This window comes from Homalodisca vitripennis, chromosome 1 (genome assembly GCF_021130785.1).
Source record: "Homalodisca vitripennis isolate AUS2020 chromosome 1, UT_GWSS_2.1, whole genome shotgun sequence".
NCBI lineage: Eukaryota > Metazoa > Arthropoda > Insecta > Hemiptera > Cicadellidae > Homalodisca > Homalodisca vitripennis.
In genome coordinates, this window is record NC_060207.1 from 235,672,019 (window position 1) to 235,693,509 (window position 21,491).

The window sequence follows — 21,491 nt, forward strand, 5'->3', positions numbered from 1 at the left end:
TATTAAGACACTTTTCGAAAAATAACAATAATGATATGTTACTTTAAGGTTAGAACAATTTTTAAGGGATGAATTAAAATTTATTATCTCAATACAAAATCAAATTCATATAGTATATTATACTTAGGAAGAAATAAATTGTTAATAATACAAAATTAATTGTTTTGTTTTGTTTAGTCCTAGTATATACGATTAATTCCATTAAATCCATAAAACAATGTTATTGTTTAATTACACTTTTTCATTTCCAGAAACATGATGCAGTTTTTTTTACTAACGATTTTTACTATTTCTTTGAATAAGTGACTCTCTTTCCTTCTAGTAAATAAAAAACATTCACCTAATTTGTATTGGAAAGGGAAAAGCTGGAATTCATGACTAAAATAGAGAAATATGAAGTTAATAGCTATTTTATAAAAAAATTTTCATTGCACTGTTTTAAACATGTATATGATCTTACCTATGAGTAATCTAAAGTGTTGTATATGTGCAGCTTCAATGTATCAAAACATTTGTCTAGTAGGTTGTTTTCACTTATTTATTCAACTAGTAGCATTTTATAGGACCAATAGACAAAAATACCATCTGAATTCGGCACTTAAGTGTAGTACTCCGGTCTCACTGTCGCAATGCACTTGTTGCTTCCTACCATTGACTCAGGCGGAATTCAAAAAATATACCATGTTGATCTTCACTGTAATTTTTCTCTAAGGAAAATAGAAAGTCGCAGACACGTGTCAATTTCATATTTTGGTAAATAAAAATCGTAGTCGTTATAATTTTATTCCAATATTAAGTGCGAGTTTAAAATATTCTAATTGAAGTGACGTACTTCAGGATTAACAAATTCTAACGATCATTTTTTAAGTATAGCACTGGGTCCTTCACCTTGAAATAATTTTATACGACTCATGTTCGATTCCTTTCTTCCGAAAAAATAGTGGATTATCTTTCTTTATTATTACTTCACACTTACATATAAATTACGTATGTAGGGATTTGTTGTACTTCAACCTCCATATCATTAGAATGCGGTTTTCAGCATGCTGACTTGTAACTTGACTTTTTGATGTACTTGGATGCATTCTTTCATATAAAATGTCCTATCCCATATTCGAATCTTGGCTCTATCAGTGTTTGGAAGCACATACATAATTCCAGTTAATTGCAAACATGTAATATGTTAAGACATATCGGCTCCAAGTTTATCTGGGTTGTGCACCTCTAAAATATTATTTTGTTTCTAACTGGGACCAATGTCTAAATGTCCCATGATGGAACCTAACATTTATAACCAATTCAAAATAAAACTTTAATTTCACAAAAAACATTATTTCAGCTATGTAGCTACAAGATATAAGAGTACTTAATATTTTTTACAACAGGTGATATTATAAAGTTACTGTCTCGGACAAAAAATGATGAAACTGTTATTTTCGTAAATAAGAAAACCTCCTTATTGAAGATTTTCCAGTTGTTGAAAACATCCAAGACAATTTATTCAAAATATTTGTGAAAAAATGAGGATATGTTTTCTTTATATTACCTTTATCACTGTAAAAATATAAGATCAGTTATAAAAATATCCGGAACGACACCCCATGTTCTAGTGGTTCTAATAATTGTCCACATGTCACCTTCTTTGGCCCTAGTAAAGGTGACCTTTAACGAAACGTTTTAAGATAATTTACTAATAAATGGTGAAACCCAAAATATAAACACTAAAATAATCATGAATGAACATTAAGTTCCATTATAAATGGTTTATCAAAGTGTTTAATTTACTTATATTTGTTTTTATTTCTTTAAAACATACGTACACCTTATTTTAGATTTAAAATATATTTTCGTAAAAAAGTAAAGTATTCTTAATGTAGAATATTATATTTTTAATATTCTATCATTACATTATAACATTTTTCTACTGCCTACATAATTATGGAAAGATATTAAATCTTGTTCTCAAATTTATTTATAAAAACTTGACTGCGCTCAACAGAATTTACATAAACAATTTCACATGCTGTTGAAACATTGTTTACCTAGACCACTGCATCATATTTCATACTAAACAGGATGATGAGCAAAATTTCAGTATAATATAAATTATATAATTACTCAATCTCTTCATTTCTTATTTCTACTACTTTATTGAGTATTTAGATAACTACTTATATAAATTTTCCAATAATGTCGTTTTCCTCGAATTTCAAATGCTTAAAGTCTTCGTACACATGTTAGTGACTCAGAACAATTAATTTAATAACTGATTTAAATAAATAAACCTAGTATAAAAAATATTAAAAAATTGTCAGAATATAACTTTATTGCACAAAAAAGGTTTAATAAAAAAAGTAATACGAATACTAGCCTAATTTTATCTACGAGAAATTTTCATTCAACTGAAAGTGAGTGTTAAAAATTTGTTTTTTCTAGTACTGTAAATATGGTTTTCAATATAATCCAGCTGATGTACAAGGAGAGTTGTTGTTTTCTACAAAGACTCAATCATATTAATAAACGAGAGTTATATCACATTAAACATCGTTCAATTTCGTCACTAATATGATATAAGGTATCGCAAGGTTTGATAAATTAATTAATTTTTAACACTGGTAATTTAAAACTAAACATTCATACAACACTTACCATTTCATGCAATATAAGACACTAGACTTTTTAACTAGTATTAGACTCATATGGGCATTTATGACTGTTCCTTTTAGAATAAAAGGATTTTAGAATAATTAAAAGACTATTACATAATAGTACTTTCTTTTTTATCATGTTTCTTTAGAAAAGTTTATCAACTTATTACCTATATCGACTGTACATGAAGAAAGCGCGTTTAGGAAATCTGTTTTGTTAATGTCTGTTGTAAAGAAATGGTGAATATTTGTTTAAAATTCGTAAAGAACTATACAAGTATCAACTATTTCACTAACGTTAACAAACTGTACATGAAAAAAGCAGGTTTAAGAAATCTGCTTTTTATGTATGTTGTAAAGAAGTAGTGAATATTTGTTTACAATTCGTAAAGTCAAATACAGTAATAAATTTACTGAATCATGTGTAGTGATTTGAAATAATTATTACAATGAATAAATGTTGACTTTATATATTGTACAATATCCTAATTACTGAAATAATATTTTTTACGTGTTCATATGAAGAATGTACCAATACAATCATGCAACCAAGCGCACTTACCAAAGTGTATACTCTCATGTCCCTTATTTTGCTTTCTTTACTTGTTTGCACATGTTTCGAGTTTTTATAATCGGAAATACTCGGTAAAATACATCCTTTATACAATAAAAAATTGTATAAATAATTACCATCAACTGTCGTTTAATTAATTACCTCATTGCTCGTGAAACAATAACGCCGGAAGCTATAAAATATAATTAAATTATCTTGCCTTGTTTACTTCTATACACCAGTATTCATACACATACGTATCTGTGGTGCAGAATAACCGCTTGGTTTATTGAAGCTTACTAAAACGTAGTACAGGAATAAACTTGTACTGCATTTATTCAGTTTAATATTTTTATAGTTTCTCATTGATTTTACTGTTTAATTTATATGAGCAGGAAACTCGAATCTAAAACGAAATAGAAAGTTATAGAAAAAAGTACACTTATAAAGTTTAATAGATAACTGTCTCGAAAATGTAACTTAGACGAATAATTTAAGGTAAATTCGACGTTACAAACTTATAAGAAAATCATTTAAAATAAATTATTGAATACGGTTATTTCAATTTTATAAAAATGCTACGTACATTGAATTAATCATGATATGTTCAATTAATTCATTTAGTACTCATTTTCTAATTATATAAACTAAATACACATATTTATATTATTACTTGGTAAAATGAATATTGATAATGATGATATTATATTTATTTTATTACTAAATAAAACATCCAAAAATATAGTATTATTAGTATCATATTATGTATTTAAAATGTAATACTTTTAATTTTTAACGTTTTACAAAATTAATCTTAAATGTTTCAATTTCTGTAACTACAGTGGGAAACAATTGTTCTTACTTGAGTTAAGTTTCTCAATAAGTAGTCAATATATTAATGTTTGTAGTAATAGTGGTATTTTTTTTTTTTAAATAAGAAGAGTACTATATTAGGAAGGTTATTTTCATATTTAAAAGAACAATTAAGAACATAAAGTAAATCATCTTGCACTATTCTTGAGATATTTGAGCTACATTTTTTAAATCAAAACTTTTTTGTTTAGTTTAGGTTTAGTTCAATACAATTAACTTTGTCAATCTGCTTTCAAAATGTTGAGGAATAAATAGAAGTTAACAAGAAGTTTAAAAAATAAACGTCTTACTTAAATTAGTTATAAAATAAAGTATACAACATATTTGGCACAAACTCTGTCCCTTTCCGTTAACAAATAATAGTCTATCTTTTTTAACCATTTTTTTATTTTTAACCATAACACAAGTTTTTAGCTATGCGTAAGAATTATCGAGCAACCATATCTTGACTATTTAATGGTGTTATTTTAATAAAATTATTCCACCCTATTATGCTAAAATTAGTAAAACAAATTCATCCGCCTCCACACTAAATCTAACCACCCGCATGAAGCAATGTAACTAGTTGACCCCTGCACCACCTCTATCTTCCAGCCTCGAGGGAATAATGAATGCATTACAGTCGATAGCCAAACTTGACGGCTTTGCCTATCTCATTAGTGCCAAGCAGTAATAGAATATCAGATTCAAACTAAACAAGGTTTATTCATTTTTTGTCTACGTAAACGATGCTCAAGTAAACATATGAAACGTCAAATTAGCAACATTAAATCATTTGTAACATTTCAGTCATTTACAAATTCTAAGAGCTATATTAACTTAAAATAGTACTTGTAGCTTCGAGTACAAATAAAAATGTAAAATACTTCAAATTAGATCCCTTTTACTCGTTTTAAAATTCCTCAACCGTGAAATAGGCTCGTGTAGTAGATGGTATTTAAGGGAAAATTTAAATTTATTTTGGGAATTTTGAATTTTTAAATATGGAGGAAGCTTTTAAAGCTGAGTAGTAAACTCCAGCTTCGTATAAGGTTAATTGGTGGACTAGATACTGGAGGTCTCTGTATCTCAGCTGATAGTTCATAATGGTGTTTATTGAATTTTGTTGGATATTTTATGTACATAAAGAGAGTGTCATAAATATATAGGGAGGCCAGATTCATAGTTCTAAATTGAACAAAAAAGGCCTGTATTTCAGTTGAAACATTGTAAGAATAATTATTTTTCGAATAATGAAAACCTTTACATTCTACCGAGTTTCTCCAGAACATGACTCTATATCTCAGGTGCGAGTAGACATAGGCGTAATTGACAGTCTATAAAGTTTCAGGATTAACGACTTGAGAAATAACCCTTATCGCAAAGCAAACAGCTTAATTTTCTTGCCACTAGTGCAAAATTATCCTTCCATCTCAAGATACTGTCCACCACGACCCAAAGAACGTAGCGGACGACACCACAGAAACATTTGTATTTGTTTAGACATATACTGGCTTTGCCCCTTCAAAAAGAAATTTGGAAACAATGTTACTGCCTATTCTATATCATTACACTTAGCAGTGATAGATAGTTATCGCATCCAGAGACAGTAATATTGACTGAACAAAATAAAATTATATACCGAAAATGGTCTGGGAAGCAAGAGCATACCTGATACAGTATACTAATAATAACCATGAATATCGTAAATATTCATTCTTTAGACAAACAAACACCGAGGATGAAAACAGAGTCAGCGAGCCGGGTGGTCCGCGAAGTAGTTTATTCTCATAAACTTCATTTTAGGGAGTAAAACCAATCGCAAATATTGTTATAATGTTGTTTTTAAGGAGTAAATTAGTATATTCTTTACTTACGTTAGTTTAGGTATTGTGAGATTGAGTATAAAATATACAAACTTCGAGACATCCTAACATAAGCTACGGACTTCAACGTTAGGATTCCTCTAAATTGGTCTAAAATAGTTTATTGGTTACTGAAATCGTAGGAGTTATTCATTCAAATACAGGGAATTTGGCAAATTGTAAGCGAAGCCAAGGGATAACGTTTAGGATATTAAAATAATAGATACAAAATACTAGTTTCGTTAAAAGCCAATTTTGGAAATCCACACTCAAGCATTCTTGTTTCTAGTTGGAATAATTAGATACAACACTATATAAATATGAAAGTAACTGAACGACGAAGACAACCGATATAATTAAATAAATAGGCTTCTGCGGTAAGCAAGTAAACTTTGCTGTCGCAGGTACATTTCAACATGAAATAGCTTTCTAGGCGCCTTTTCTTATTCAGCGTTTCTTCATTACATTTTGTCTCCAGCGTCGACTTGAAATTGTAACCAGTGACTTTGTATTCATCTTTACTCTTAAGAAATAACTCTTGTTACACTCTGTTAAACATGATGCCATCAGCTTTAAAACTTAAAATAAAACAGGTTTTCAATGTTTATTTAAATTATTTAACAGCTACTAAACGACAAAACTTGTTAATTATGAAAGCATTATCGGAAAAATTGAAAACTCATTTTACTTTCATATGGAGGGTATATTTATTCATATTGTAACATGGATGTTACTCCAAATCTAATAGAGTACAGCTACGAGCTCGTATATTATTGTGATTTTAAATTTTATAAAGTATAGTAATTATCGTATTGTTTCTTTTCTTTTAATATATTACAACAAGCAATAATGAGTTTTAGGTTTAAATGGAACAGCATATGGACATGGCTGTCCATGGCTTTGGTCAAATTTGTTCTGGCGATTTGGATCCACCTATTTGATTCTTAAGAGGCGGCTCTACTAGAGGTCATCGTTCTTTTAGCTTTATATATACTTTTAAGATCTAGATTTTATTCTTAAGATTAAGTAGGTATGTCCTTTCAAACCTTTCCGGATGAAACACGGGCACTGCGCGGATGGTGCAATCTTCATATAACGCCAGCCATGCAATCCAGTTGAATCGAGTAGCAACAGTGGGAGCTATCTGTCCTAAGTGACTTCTTTGCACACTAAATACTAAAGTTAGGATAGCTGTGTGGTCTAAGGCGCTACACTCAAACGCGGGACTTAGCTTTGGAGTCACGGGTTCGATTCCCGCGCCAGACGTTAGGGATTTTTGCGATCCAGTGTAGACTTATGAAAGTCAAGGTTTTTGGTTTACTAAGTTATTCAGTACCAACTCTCAAGCTTGTTTGTATTTCATCGTTTAAAATTATGCACTAAAAAATTCCAAAAAGTTCGGATACGTGTTTATTATACAGAGTGTCCTGTAACTCTCTGGACAAAGTTATAACACATTATTGCTCAGGTCAAGACGAATATAATTCACCATATGAAAATGGGTTTTCGATGCTTATTTTATCATCTGTCTCTCTTTATGCAACTTTTATAAAAAAAATTAACATTTAAAAAAATCACGAATTAAACTATGCCAAATTTTACTCAAATGTTTACGATAACAAGGCCAGTTACTGATAAGGATATAATGAAATTATTTTAATATTTTCAAAATGGCTGACCATTCAAACTTTAAAATATTAAATATTTTAAAAGCTAGTATTTTTTCTCGTGGCTTAAAAAAGTGGTATTTTAAGAGGGATTATAAATCTAATAATGACGCCAATTTATTTAAATCTAATATTAAATAACTGATTTAGAGCATATTTACTGTGACAAGACATGGCCCACATTGAGAGCTGCCATTTATTCAGTTTTTTTATTGTTGGTTATTCGCTGAGAACGTCGATGAAATATAACGTAAACTTCATTGAAATATTGCTTTGACGAAGAAAGACTCAGCTGTTTTTTGTTGGCTGTTGAACGAAAACAGTTGTGATTCTATTTAACAGCCTAGATAAAGGCCAAGAACTCTACCCTCATACAAACTGATCCACACAAGTAGACGAAAGTAAAGTTTTACCAACGACAAAGTTGCATTTAAAATTACCCAGCATTTTCACCATTATCGTGATAATTAGCGTACTTTGTGTTTAAAATTACTCACTACCATAGTGTCATTAATGTTTAAATCACCTTCTTAAGAGTGGTAGAGTACATACCATATCGGACTTACGTTGTCACTTATGATTGTTGAACCTTCTGTACTGTGGTTCACCAGCTTCCAGTTCAATTAATTGGACCAGTCAATTATGCGCATAACTAAGCCGAGTGTAATAACAGAGGCGACCGGTAATTGATTGTGTGTAATTGAATGTAGGATACTGGCTGTCTGGATCGCAGACAGGTATATATGGATGTACGTGGATATCTGTGGTGGTAGGGTTTTTCTTAAATGATTAAATGTCTTACTGTTGTCACAGATAGTTTGAAGTCTGTGAAATTAAATGATCTGAAATTTGTATATACGTATTTAACCTGAAATACTAAGTGATACAAATGATTGCATAGATTACATTATATGTACGTATAATAGGAACATCATGTATACCATAATATTAATAAATACTTAAAAATGTGTTGGTTTTGGTTTAGCTTAGAAACTAAGCTTTAGTTTCTTATTTTTATAATGATTTTGATCTAAATAGCAATCGTTTAAAAGTGATCTCTCGCGTTATAATTGTGTTTCAGTGAGAATATACAATTCTTTCAGCATATATCAAAATTTCAGTGTCACATCATGGTCAAAAGCACTTCCCCTCAGGTTTACATACTGAGACCCTAAAATATATAAAGAAATGAATTCATAGTATAGCAATTTACAATTTCCTATAAGCTCATTTATTTCGGTAAAACTCACAGTCATGAGTTTCATCAGTATAAATCTCTTTTACCCAACCCTATTTAATATATTATGAAATGTCATAAAAATGTCATGTGACTTAAGGGTGCGCTCGATTGAACCGTATAACCTCATAATTTTTTCAGTTTTAAATCGATCAACCATTAGTATGAGTGTGTTTTAATCAAATAATTTTAAAATTTTCTTTACAGGTATATTTTATTCTACAGTTTTCACTTAAGAATAATGAGACATCATCAAAATAGGGGAAGGATTCCATCTGAACACGTTAATGTTTAAACTTAGATAGGTCTAAGTTCTCCCAATTGTATTTTACTCGTAGATATGTTTTATGAATTCAAGTTATATAATTAGACCTAGTTTCAAGCAAAATCTCTTAACAACGCCTGAATCTATTAAAGAAATTATATCTTAGCTAAGCATTAACAAAATGAACAGTAAAAAGTATATGTGCAATATTGACAGTATGACCTTTGGTGACAAAGATTCCACATTTTTACAGGTTTCAAAGTAAAAATGGAGAGTTCAAGTTAGGCAAATGTATATACAATAAAATAATTAGGAGCTGTGATGTAATTCAATAATATTTCGTAGATAATGTGAATAACTATTACCTTGTACTTGTAAATTCTTCATATCTCGAAACAGTAAAGAATAATTAAGTAACACGTATACATTATTATAAACAATATAATTCATTTAGCAATGACTCAAAACTCCTTAAACTCTAGAAATGTTCTACTATACTTTTATACTTTTGTCAATCAATGGAGCGATAAATTGCTCTGAAATATGCTTATATATTTTCGGAATGTTACAGGTACGTGCAGTGGAATATTCATATCCTAGTGCATAATAAGTAAGTACAATCTAATATGTTATAATATCATGTGTATGAAATATTTTATTATTTAATATTGGATAGTGCTAGTAACTTTTCACCCCTGTATTCTAAAAGTTCAGTACGGACAGAGACGTTATGGTTTATATGTTCCATGGAAAATATACTATCATGCCTCAGCCAGATATTTTCACTTTGTAAATTCTGATTACGTCATTAACAATTTTAAAAGTACTTTGCACAAGATCGAACTGCTGCAATTAGAGCGATGAAAGAGTCAGCTTCTCACCGTGTACCGTCAAAGCTTTGTGCTGCACAGCGAGTGCTGTTAGTACAGTCAGTAATGAGGTAAGTGATTAAAATAAACTCAGACGTAATGACAACCTCAGCTGCTCATAATTGCAGTTCGCAATATCATATTACGTAGACCAATTTAACGACATTTAATGTGTCTTCCTTTTAAACCCACATTATGCTAAGAGTGTTTAGGTACAGCTATTTCATTGATAGGTGACGGTTTTGTTCAGTTTATAGCTTGTTTTTAAGTACTCGGTACGAACTTATAGCGTAACTTTTGTTATATCAATATCTTCAACCACATGTCACTTGTCAAAAATGCGCCAATGTCTACATGTTAGTGATACGAAATATTCTGATGAATTATGTTAATATCTCAAATTCTGTGGAATATTAATTCTCCTATGATTCGATTCACGCATTCAAGTAAATTATGCATATCATCTGGTGTATGGCTTTGGTTTATGGCTTTTAAGAAGGACCTTTCTCTTAAACCCTAATCCCTGTTAATGATGCTAAAAGTCCTTACTTTACTCTCGATTTACCCTTCACTCTAATGTCAACCACTGATTCATCGATCACGACTTCACATTATGGAGATTTTTTCACCCAAGTGTGGATGGATTGCAGCCCATATTCTCATGGAAGTGTTGTGTTTCCTAATGGATACACTGTGCTTCCCAATGTCCATTACAGCCCTTGTATTTTCAAACCAACTTATATGGTGTCCATGTTGTAATCATCATTTTTTTCATTCTCTCTAGGTTGAAAGGTATAAAGTTAAAGTGTACGTTTTACACTAATTTTAATTGAAGATCTTTCTATTTATAGTATCGCAATCTTTTCAGTGGTGATTGTAAAAAAGTAAGCAATTCTTAATCTGCATAAAGAAGTATCAATTAACTAGATTACATTGTAAAATAAATATTCAATTTGACCTATCTCAACTTATCATTTCGTTGTGATACATTAATGCAGTTTGTATTCCACCATATGTACTTAACAGAATGAAAGAGATCATCATTATAAATAGGTTACTTTACTTTGAAGATCTAAACGTTTTTCTCATTACATATTTTCCCCAGATTGCAGTATAGCAAAACATGGAACGGAGAAACACAAACAAAGACTTCTTCAAAGGCAAGTAAACTATTCATAGTAATATTTTAAAAGTCTGGAAACTGGTGACCTAATAGATTCTGAGATGTTCCTAACATTACCAATGGCGTATCGTAGCGGTTACAACGATAACCGGATCAAGCAACGTCGAGCGTGGCTGCTGCTTGGATGGGTGCTGATCGCTAAGCGATCCTGTCCTTCCAAGCAGCCCGCCTGCCCAGCCGTTGGTGGTGGTTCGGAAATCATCTTTAAGTCTATGGTCCCCAGGTTAAGTTTTAGAGAGAGCTTCTTAGCTCTAACTTCACCTGGTAAAATAAGTCATCTTTACTTTATTTTTACTTTTAAATTCTTACTCTTCTGATAATTCACATATTGCAACTAAACTATCTTAAACGGAATTACTTTAAGAAATGTAATAAAATCTCGTATAATATTTTTACAACACAAAAGTTTTTCAATAAAGGGAGGATTTAATTTTTAAGTTAAAATCTCGATCTTAATTAGGTCTTTCACAATTAGAGCAAGGGATACGTAAGATTTATGCTCTAAAAGCACTGCCACAGGATGCACTGATGTGTAGTATGAACCACTATACCTATAGTGCTATCCTGTATAGTCCCGCTTTGGCCGGAAAATACAAGTTGTGTCACCCTCGACCTATTGTGACAACAACAATAGAAACTGACCGTGGCACAGTTTGTACCAGTAGAGATAGCCTCTCCTGATAACTATGATGGTTAGTGCAGATGATGCAGACCCCTCTTGTATGCTTTCTGATCATCCATTATGGAATAATTAATAGATTGCATTCTTCTAACGACTGCAATTTCATAACTGTTTGAAATAGGACGGGGTAATACCACAGCTCCTTAAATCTTGTTAGCTAAATGAGGATGTTCTGTTGATCTCTTTTTTGCATCATACAAAATATAGTAATTGTGCTATAAATGAGATTTGTTATTAAGGATGCTTGAGTTTTAATTAAAATTAGACAAAAATACTATCAATAAAATCTTAATGTAGGAAAATCTGTCTGTTTCAACGTTTTTCGCATTACCAAAATAAAATAAATTTGACGTTTTAACAGTTTTATAATTTTTATTTACAAGTTAAGAACGCTACACCACTACTCGCAGGCTTCATTTAGGTTGCAAGTACAATTTCAAATGTTTAGCTCATTTGATTATGTTTCAACTATGTTGTATTTTAAACATTGCAAAGGATTGTATTCAGTTTATTTTAAAATGTATTTACTATGCGACATAACGCTTCCACCATGGTTACCTATAAGAGCAATGTATAAGTTGTTTACATAAAAACTAATTTTCATCTAAAAATAAAAGTCCATAGGTAATTTCCGTGTAGAAATATAACGAGATAGACAAACAACAATGAAATTCTTCCAGATCCTTGAGTGATAGGAAAACTCACTAACGCTCAGCAATAAAGTTAAATACGCAATAAGATTAGAATATGTACTGAAAAACATTTTGTCTCAAAACCACTTGATTCATCGGGCAATGACAACCTATGATTTGATGTTTGTTTTGAAAGATGGAAGGCTTGTGAAGGAAATTGGACTTTTCAGAACATTTTCTGTCGTTCAGTGAAAAAATTCAGTAACACTACGTTTATAAATCTGCATTCTGGTCTCTTCTTCAGGTAAATACTATCCTAACACATAATTCCGAACTAGGTTAAAATAAATAAACTATAGCAGAGCGTTGTGACACGCATAAGTCTGGAATCACAACCACCATGTTAACTCTAAAATATGCACTTAATAAAAACCAAACGCAACACTTATAATTAAAATTGAACTACAAAAGAAAGGTAACAATAGGTCTTCATTCGCCGACCAACCACCTACAACTGACCAGAGGTCAACAGTAAATAACAAACGTCACGGTAAAAACAAGATGGCCGCAAAAAAGGGAACGGGAGTGTGCTTTTTTCATTATTGGTTCATGCTAGATGAGCTTCTTAAAACCATACTGTGACTCCGCAATGGTTTATTACAAATATTTAATCTAAATCCATCCGACTTTTTTGGATCTCTTTAGACAAACATGAGTCCATAATTAAGGAGTTAAGTCTATAATAGAGTCAGATCTCAGACGCTGCAGTAGAAGAACCTGCCACGGTAAATTAACAGCACCTGCCGAATTAAATATGCATTAAAATTGAGCATTTTAAATCAAGGCTTTAAGAGCTCCTTAACGAGACCAAATACGAATAATTTTAAACACTCGGTCAAGAATAAGATTTAAGGTGGTAATTTAATAACAAAAAGTTGCCCAGTTATGAATTTTCAATGCAGCACTTTGGTTAACAAGCTCCATTAACACAGAATGCTAATGGCGCAGTGTAGCGGGTATAACGGTTATCGTAAGATAACCGGATCAAGCAACGTCGAGCGTGGCTGCTGCTTGGATGAGTGACCGCTGAGCGATCCTGTCCTTGCAAGCAGCCCGCCTCCCGGCCATTGGTGGTGGTTCGGAAGTCACCAAAGCCGTTGGTCCCCAGGTAGTGTTAGATAGGGCTTCTTAATCCTAACTTCGCCTGGTAAAATAAGGCATTTTTACTTAACTTTAACAATTTTTACTTGTTATTAACATAAGATATTAAAGTTTTATTCTGTAAATAATTAATTAAATATTTATAAAGGGTAAATTAATTAATTTGTAATGTTATTACCAATAATACATCCAATATATATAATAAATGCAAAACTCTGTAATACAATCGTTGGAGCTATTCAACCAAATACATGGAAAGTTGCAGAGAATGTGGGTGAAGCATCGGGACATGTAAAAATAACTAGTATAATATATTCAGATTTATCATATTAGTTTGAATTAGATTAATGTTATATCTTTTGAAAAGTTTTATTTATAATGATATCTGTTTATTGCAGAAATTATCATACCCGAGTTATAAATTATACCCGATACTTTATGACGATGCGTTATACTAGAGCACGTATTGCCAAGTGAGAGGTGGCCTGCAGAGGTTAAAACGTTCGTTCCTTTAAGTAGGTTACAAACTCACACAAACCAGAAGCACAGCTAGAAAGATACTTTATGTCGATACGTTATAGTAGAGCATGTGTTGCCAAGCGAGAAGTGGCCTGCAGAGGTTAAGACGTTCGTTCCTTTAAGTAGGTTACAAACTCACACAAACCAAGAAGCACAGCTAGAAAGATACTGTGTGACGATACGTTATGTTAGAGCTTGTGTTGCCAAGTGAGAAGTGGCCTGCAGATAAAACGTTTCCTTATTAGCCAGATACTTTAGATACTATAGTAGAGCATGTGTTGCCAAGTGAGAAGTGGCCTGCAGAGGTTAAGCCAGATAAGTTTTCACTTAAGACCGCGGTAGAACTTGTGTAAAGACAACTTTGTCTTGAGAAAACATACAAGTGCTGGTCGGGAACTTTTCGATAGCTGTCGCACTAAACCTCAAGCGAAACTCATTCTGAGTGTATTTTAAAACCATTTTAACTATTTTTATGCTGTGAACTTAAAAAAGAAACGGGTTACATGGTATAACACTTGTAGATTTATATTTTTAGGACAAACTTTCACCGGTAGGAATATATCGCTTCCGGCACAGTCAGAAAATTAGGGTGAAATTATGTATATTTTCAAATAAAATAATAAAATATCAGGTATTTTATTAGTTTTGAAAACAATTTGCCAAGTAGCTGTATTTGCGACTCTAATTTTGTCTTCACTATTGTTACTGTCTGTATTTATTTATACTTTCTCTGTTAAGATATCTGGTTCTGTATTCATAATTTTAAGTACAGGTTTAGGTTTGAGCCAAATTATAAATATTAATGTGATATACTGATATTTAGTTGTGATGTATATGATGTTATTATCGAATTTCAAATAAAAGTTTTACTGTGTAGGTTTTACAAGATTCTCACAAATTAACGGATAAACTATACATAGTTTGTAATTTACGAAAATTTTTAGAACATTATTTTCATTTAAAGCAGTTGATAAGAAAAAGGTTAATACAAAAAAACCTTATGAATGACTTATTACTCATATTTGGTAGGTTTAATACAAATATAGGCTTTATGAAATAAATATCACAAAAGAATATCACATGGGAAATTACACACCAAAGAGCGTTATCTTGAAGAACTGTAGAGTTTGTTCTGTTGCTTTTTAAACATATTTCTTATTATTGTTTTTTTTTGTTTTTCTAATTGTTACTCCAACCTCTTAACGTCTACTAGGGTATAAAATAATCGGTATTTGAGGAATGCTAGTTATTTTTATCTTTTTTTTAATTTTTATCTTTTTTCCTTTTCATTTAACAGAGACCCATAAATAAGTGGGTATAAATCTGTTTACATGTTATAATGCAAGTAATGTTTTAAAGATGTACATCTCAATAGAAAGCCAGTTAATAAGAGCTATTGCTCTTAGATAATAATGATGTATGCATATACAAACATACACATAAACGATAAAACAAGATGAAACAAAGATGAATCATAAGATACGGTTTAAAATGAAGACTCGTTAAATGGATACAATATTGTTGTTCAAGAAGAACGGTAAAAGCTCCTAAATAAACTCTGTAAAGGGGGGAGGACTCATGAATAAACAACTAGTTATAACACTGTCTTGATGTGCTGTAAAGTTTAAACTTCATTATAAAGGAAAAGTTACCAGAGCAATTGGATTAATGTTTGCCGCAAAAATACCACATAAACGAAACATTCACCTTCATTCGTTAAATCACGGTAGTATAATGATACTAAAAGTTAATGAAGCCAGTCCAAAATACAGTAATAACTGGTATGAGAGCTAAATTATTAATACGTTTTCTATTTTATTATATATTAAATATATTCAGGGTGTCCCGTAAGAACTGACCACAATTTTACAATGTTATTCAATAAGCCGGATTTTGAATATAATTTATAGTTCTATCTTGCTTAGTTGTCTAGTTGTCTGTCTCTATGATTTTTTTTGTTTTTATACAATATTGTTTATCTCACTAACGGTTTGAGATATTAAATTAAAACACTGTAGGTTTGTTCATCTTATCAGTCTACATGTTAAGTTAAAGTTTCAAAAAATTGCCAGTTACTAAAACAAAATGGCAGCTACTTTCAAGGTTTTAACCCTTAATAACTTTTAAAAGGTGTAGTTTTTGTGAAAAATGATAAGGTGCATAAAATATAGCCCTTTTGAATACAAAAAGTTTGGTACTTTATTCAAACTCAAACTCGTGCAATAAGTGGTCACGTGAAAAACTAATATGTTTGTTACACTTAATTTTACTTTAAATTGGAACAGAAAATTGCACTATAAACATTTTATTTAATAATAGATATTCCTTATAAATACAGCTGATAGTAATTTGAGCAACAATGAAATATTGTGATCATTTGTTTACTAAAATTTACTAGTAATGTAATACAGTTTGTAATTGTTATTCATTCAAATCTATAAAATAGTAAGTTTGTTTACACTATTCGTGACTGTTGTTTTAGTTTTGCTTTAATCAATAATAATTTAAACTAAAAATGGAACAATTACTTTAGCTGAATACAATGGATAAACACACCTACAAATGTTTAATTTAATGTCTCAAACCGCTACAGCGATCAACATATTGTATATAAAAATATGACAGAAAGACAACTAATCAAGATAGGACTATACATAAAACTATTTATTTTGGCTTATTGAATAATTTTTTAATCTTTACGTGCCTCAGTGTGTAACATACGGACCACTATGTAACATTTTTATATCAACTGTGATATATCCATGGGGTGTAAAACACAGTTTTTTACACCCATGATTTTTACCATTATGTTAGCATTAAATTACAGTTTGTTTCCACAGTTAAAGGGAAAATTGAAGTGTTATGTACATTCCTTGTCTCACTAAATCCAGCATATAATAAAATGACTACAACTGGAATACCCAATTCTTAATTACATTTTGCAAATATGGAGCATTATATTGAAAGTTATAGTTCATTTCTGAAAAATGTCTGATGTCAGAAAGAATGAAGGTTTTTATATAGGCGACTCTCTACAGACCAACCAGGTTCTCAGCATTCTCAAAACAGAATCAATAACTAGTTAAGTTCAGATTCCATGAAGCTAATACGATGCACTGATTAAAATTATGACTTGCAAACGAGGTAATCATAGAAATAATTTTGATCATAGCACTAACTATATATTTCAGAAGACTGTTGAGAGAGAATTTGAAGGTTCAAAGTAATCATAAACTTTATTTTTCCATATAAATAAATATTAATAATTAAGTGTCTTGCAGACATCCGAGAACGATGATGGCGACTCTTACCCAAGTGATTGAGCTACTCTCCATGTCCTTCGTACTTTTATAAGTTCAACCTGCAGTACTTCATTAGGGCGATGTTTCATTACCAGCATCCTTACAGTTGCCAAAGTCATTAATGTTTGACTGTCATATTTAGGAGACCATATTTGACTTAAGGTCAGATATATGTAAAGGTTTTTCAGATTGAAAATTAAGGACCTATTGTTGGATATAGAATTTAATCTAAAGAATCTGTTTATACAATTTAAAACATTGTTTATGTGTGCTATATTTTAAAGCATTGAATTAATTTCAAAATAATGTTATAAGTATATAGTAGATAATGGTAAAGTGTAAAAATATTGTTTCAATTGAAATTGGTTTAGACGTGTATTAGCTTGCTTAAAACTATGAAGATTCTTTTGCTGCTTATATTCAATTCCAACGAAACTAACTGTATTACGGTGTTAACTTCATGCAATAAAAGCTAGGTAAAATAACTCCGTTATTAGACAGAAAACCTCGAAGCTAGATGTGCAAGGTCCTAAACAAATTTAATAGGACGTCCTGAAATCAGTTACAGAACAGTGTAGCGGCTATGAAGCTAGACTTGAACTAGGTTGAAATTTGAATATAGCTTAGTTATGGGCCCTGAAGCTAGCTGCGTTTGACTAGAAAATGTCACCAGCTTTGGAAACGGAATTTCATGGCATTAATTGTATTTATTGAGAACTCCAAATAACATTTCCAAAACTGATTTAAAATTGATAAATACTTTTAGAATACACGAGCCATCTTATGTAACTATGAGTATTGATTAACATCGTAAAAAACATAGTACACAAACCAAGACTTGTAGGGAGTAATTATGTAATCATTAACGATGGTGAACAACAATAACAGTCAAATTAAATAAGCATGCCGGACTTTATATTTGAAATAATGCATTACTTAAAATGGTTTGTTATTGACGATAAAATGTTTGAAAGAATAACATGATTTCACACATTTGCCATCGTTATACGTTACAAAAGAAATAACACATATAACGATGGGAAATATCCGAAATTCTGTCTGGTTAGACGATAAAATAAAGGCGGAAACTGTTGTATTATTATATCAAATAATATTTGCATAAACTCCCAGCTTTCCAAAATAATACTAGATATAATGTAATATCATTTAAATTTTTTTTATCACCTTTAATTTATTAATTATTTTCTCTCATTCATTTAAATATGCTAAAATTGAAATTGCACTAAAATAATATTACTACAATTTGAGTAGTACTGTAACTTAGTAAATAATTACAAGAGAACGCTCTCTATGCTTTCCAATGGTAACAGTAATGTAAAAACGACATACAACAATTAAATACTAAATATTAATTAAATATAATAATAATTAACTTAATATAATAATAACTTAATAATTAAATATTAAGTATTAAATACTGCATACGGTGTCAAAAAGGAAATGTATCAGTTACATTTTGTGTTTTTTTTTGCCGAGGAACATGCAGATATTAAATAACAAATATCATGAATATTAATTAATGAAGACGTAAGTTTTATGTTAATAGCACTCACAATATTTCATTATCTGGATGAGGCCCCATTTACGGAATTTTAAAACAGCGGTCGTTTTCTTTTAAACAAAATTCATACTGCTGTTACTACGCGATGTATTTTAAAATAGAAACAATATTTCAACCCAATAAAACAAACCTTTTTGTCGATAGAAGGTATGAAAGAACAACAAAATTACGAATATTTGCCATCGTTATACGTTACAAAAGGTAGAAGATAAAAGCATCATATAGCGATGGAGTGTCCTATAAACCCTATTATTTTATTAAAAAATAAGGGAAAAAACTATTGTATTATCATACCAAATAACATTTACTTAAAATCCAAATTGTGAAGATAACAACACTATGCGTATAAGAAAAATATAGTTATTTTTTTTTATCCAGCTGTAGTTTATTAATTGTTTTTTACCATGCAAGCAAATCTGCTAAATACCAATTTAAATTGCACTAACAATTACTACGATTTGAGCAGAACGCTCTCCGTGATTTGAAATTGTTGGAAACAGTAAAGTAAAAAAGACATGAACTAATTAATTTGAAGTATGAAATGTTGCATACGGTTACAAAAACTAAATGTGTCAATTAACTTTTGTATTTTTTTCCGATGAAGACTCAGATAATAGTTATTCGGGCAACTGCGGAACAGATTCTAACGACAAAGATATACATCTGCGCAGTCACGAATTTGGAGGACAACATTGTTAACGTAACAGATACAAGCCGTTCAGTTTCGCCAACCTTTGGGGAAGTCTGGATATAATCAAGTAGATCAAACAAACAGGACAAAATTACACTCACCCACTTTCCTGCGAACTGATTTTCGAATAATTAGATGAAAAGCAGCACACGTGGTGCGATACCCTACAGAGTGTTACGTACTTGGAATTTGGACAATACTTCCGACTACGTTGATCTCAAGTTTATTTTCCAGTTATTAATAAAAATTCAATGTCAATATGCGGAAAAGAGAAAAAATGATCACAAAAAGTTTTTGGGTTTTTTATTAACTATTATTAGTTGATCGTAATCGGTAACCAAATTTACAGCGTGTGAGAAAGTAAGAGAATGAAAATGAAAATTTAAAATTTATTCTCTTTGTAGTATTAAATACAATAATTTTTATAGTGCATGTATAAATTATACACTTCTTTTTTGCTTCAATAACACATTTTCTTCCTTTATTCGTACATAATATTGTACCCAGAAGAGATAAAATTAAGAGTTATTTCTTATACACAATATTTATAACTAATTTACTAGTAATAATTTTATGGGTTTTTAAATATCAATCAACGACTCCAATTTTTTCTTTATAAAAAAGAATTTCCGTATTTTATATTGTAAGAAAGTACATTCTTAATATCTACACATTATTTTAACTTATTCGTTGTTAAAAGAATTATTTATTGCTGAATTAAATTAATGCAAATTATGTTTAATATAATAAAAAAAAACGTTTCTCCTATGATTAGCAATGCTAGAGGGTTGGATATAGTTACACGTATACTGCAGTGTAATCATTTATTTTCTGAAAATAAATTAATTTTTGTTTGAATTAAAGCAGTAATAGCCTAGTTGCTGTAAGGATTATATTTGTTGCAATTATGCACAAAGACGATTAAAGATGCTTATGTGCTAAATGCTTAATTAAAACTGCGGGTACTCCAAAAAGGCTAGAAATGAAACATCGCCATAATGAAGGATTACGGCTTGAAAATATAAAAGTACGAGGGATTAGGGGAGTGGCTCAATTATTTAAGTCATCTTGGATAAGAGTTATCATCATCAAGTGTCAATGAATCCTGGTATATTGCACCTTTCTCTGAATGGCAGACTGGATGTCTGCAAGAAACCTTATTATTAATATTTATTGTTAGTTAAATGGAAACACATATACGATTATTTAAAAATTCTCTCTCAACAGTCCTCTCAAGTAAATAACTTCTGGGAATTTAAATGCTGCAAACGAGCGCTTAGACTACATATGCGGCGCCCAATTAAAGGAAAGTGCTCGCGTAGGAATGCAGCTCCTAAGTACACATATGTGTGCTTGTATACTTAGAAAGGTCCGGTCTGCCAGAATGGCTAGCGTTAATCTTTCCAACGGCACTTCCAGTTTCTAGTAAACGTTTTTATGACAAAGAATGTAACTAAATGTGTATTAGTGTTATTGTTGCATCTCATTAAAGTCAGAGCATCCCAAAAACGGGTAATTCCACGTAATATATTAAAGTATTCTTTTACGTATCTGGACGAAAGGCTTATAACGGTGAATTAAAACGTATTAAACAACGTAGAAAGTATACTTATTATCCGTTTTTCACGCGAGAATTGATTTACTGTTTTGGCAAAGTTTTAGTCACTTATATGACCAATATTACAGCCAATAATAATAAAAAATAATGGCGATAATAAATAATAATACATCCAATATACATCAAAAATGCAAAACTTTGTAATGCAATCGTTGGAGCTATTCA

At 30.6% G+C, this 21,491-nt stretch overlaps 1 protein-coding gene across 1 annotated transcript in view; it reads left to right on the top strand.

The window, feature by feature from the left end:
- Positions 1-21,491, top strand: part of LOC124355206 (Kv channel-interacting protein 4-like) — a 207,710-nt gene that overhangs the window by 45,241 nt on the left and 140,978 nt on the right. The gene's annotated exons all lie outside the window — the stretch shown is intronic.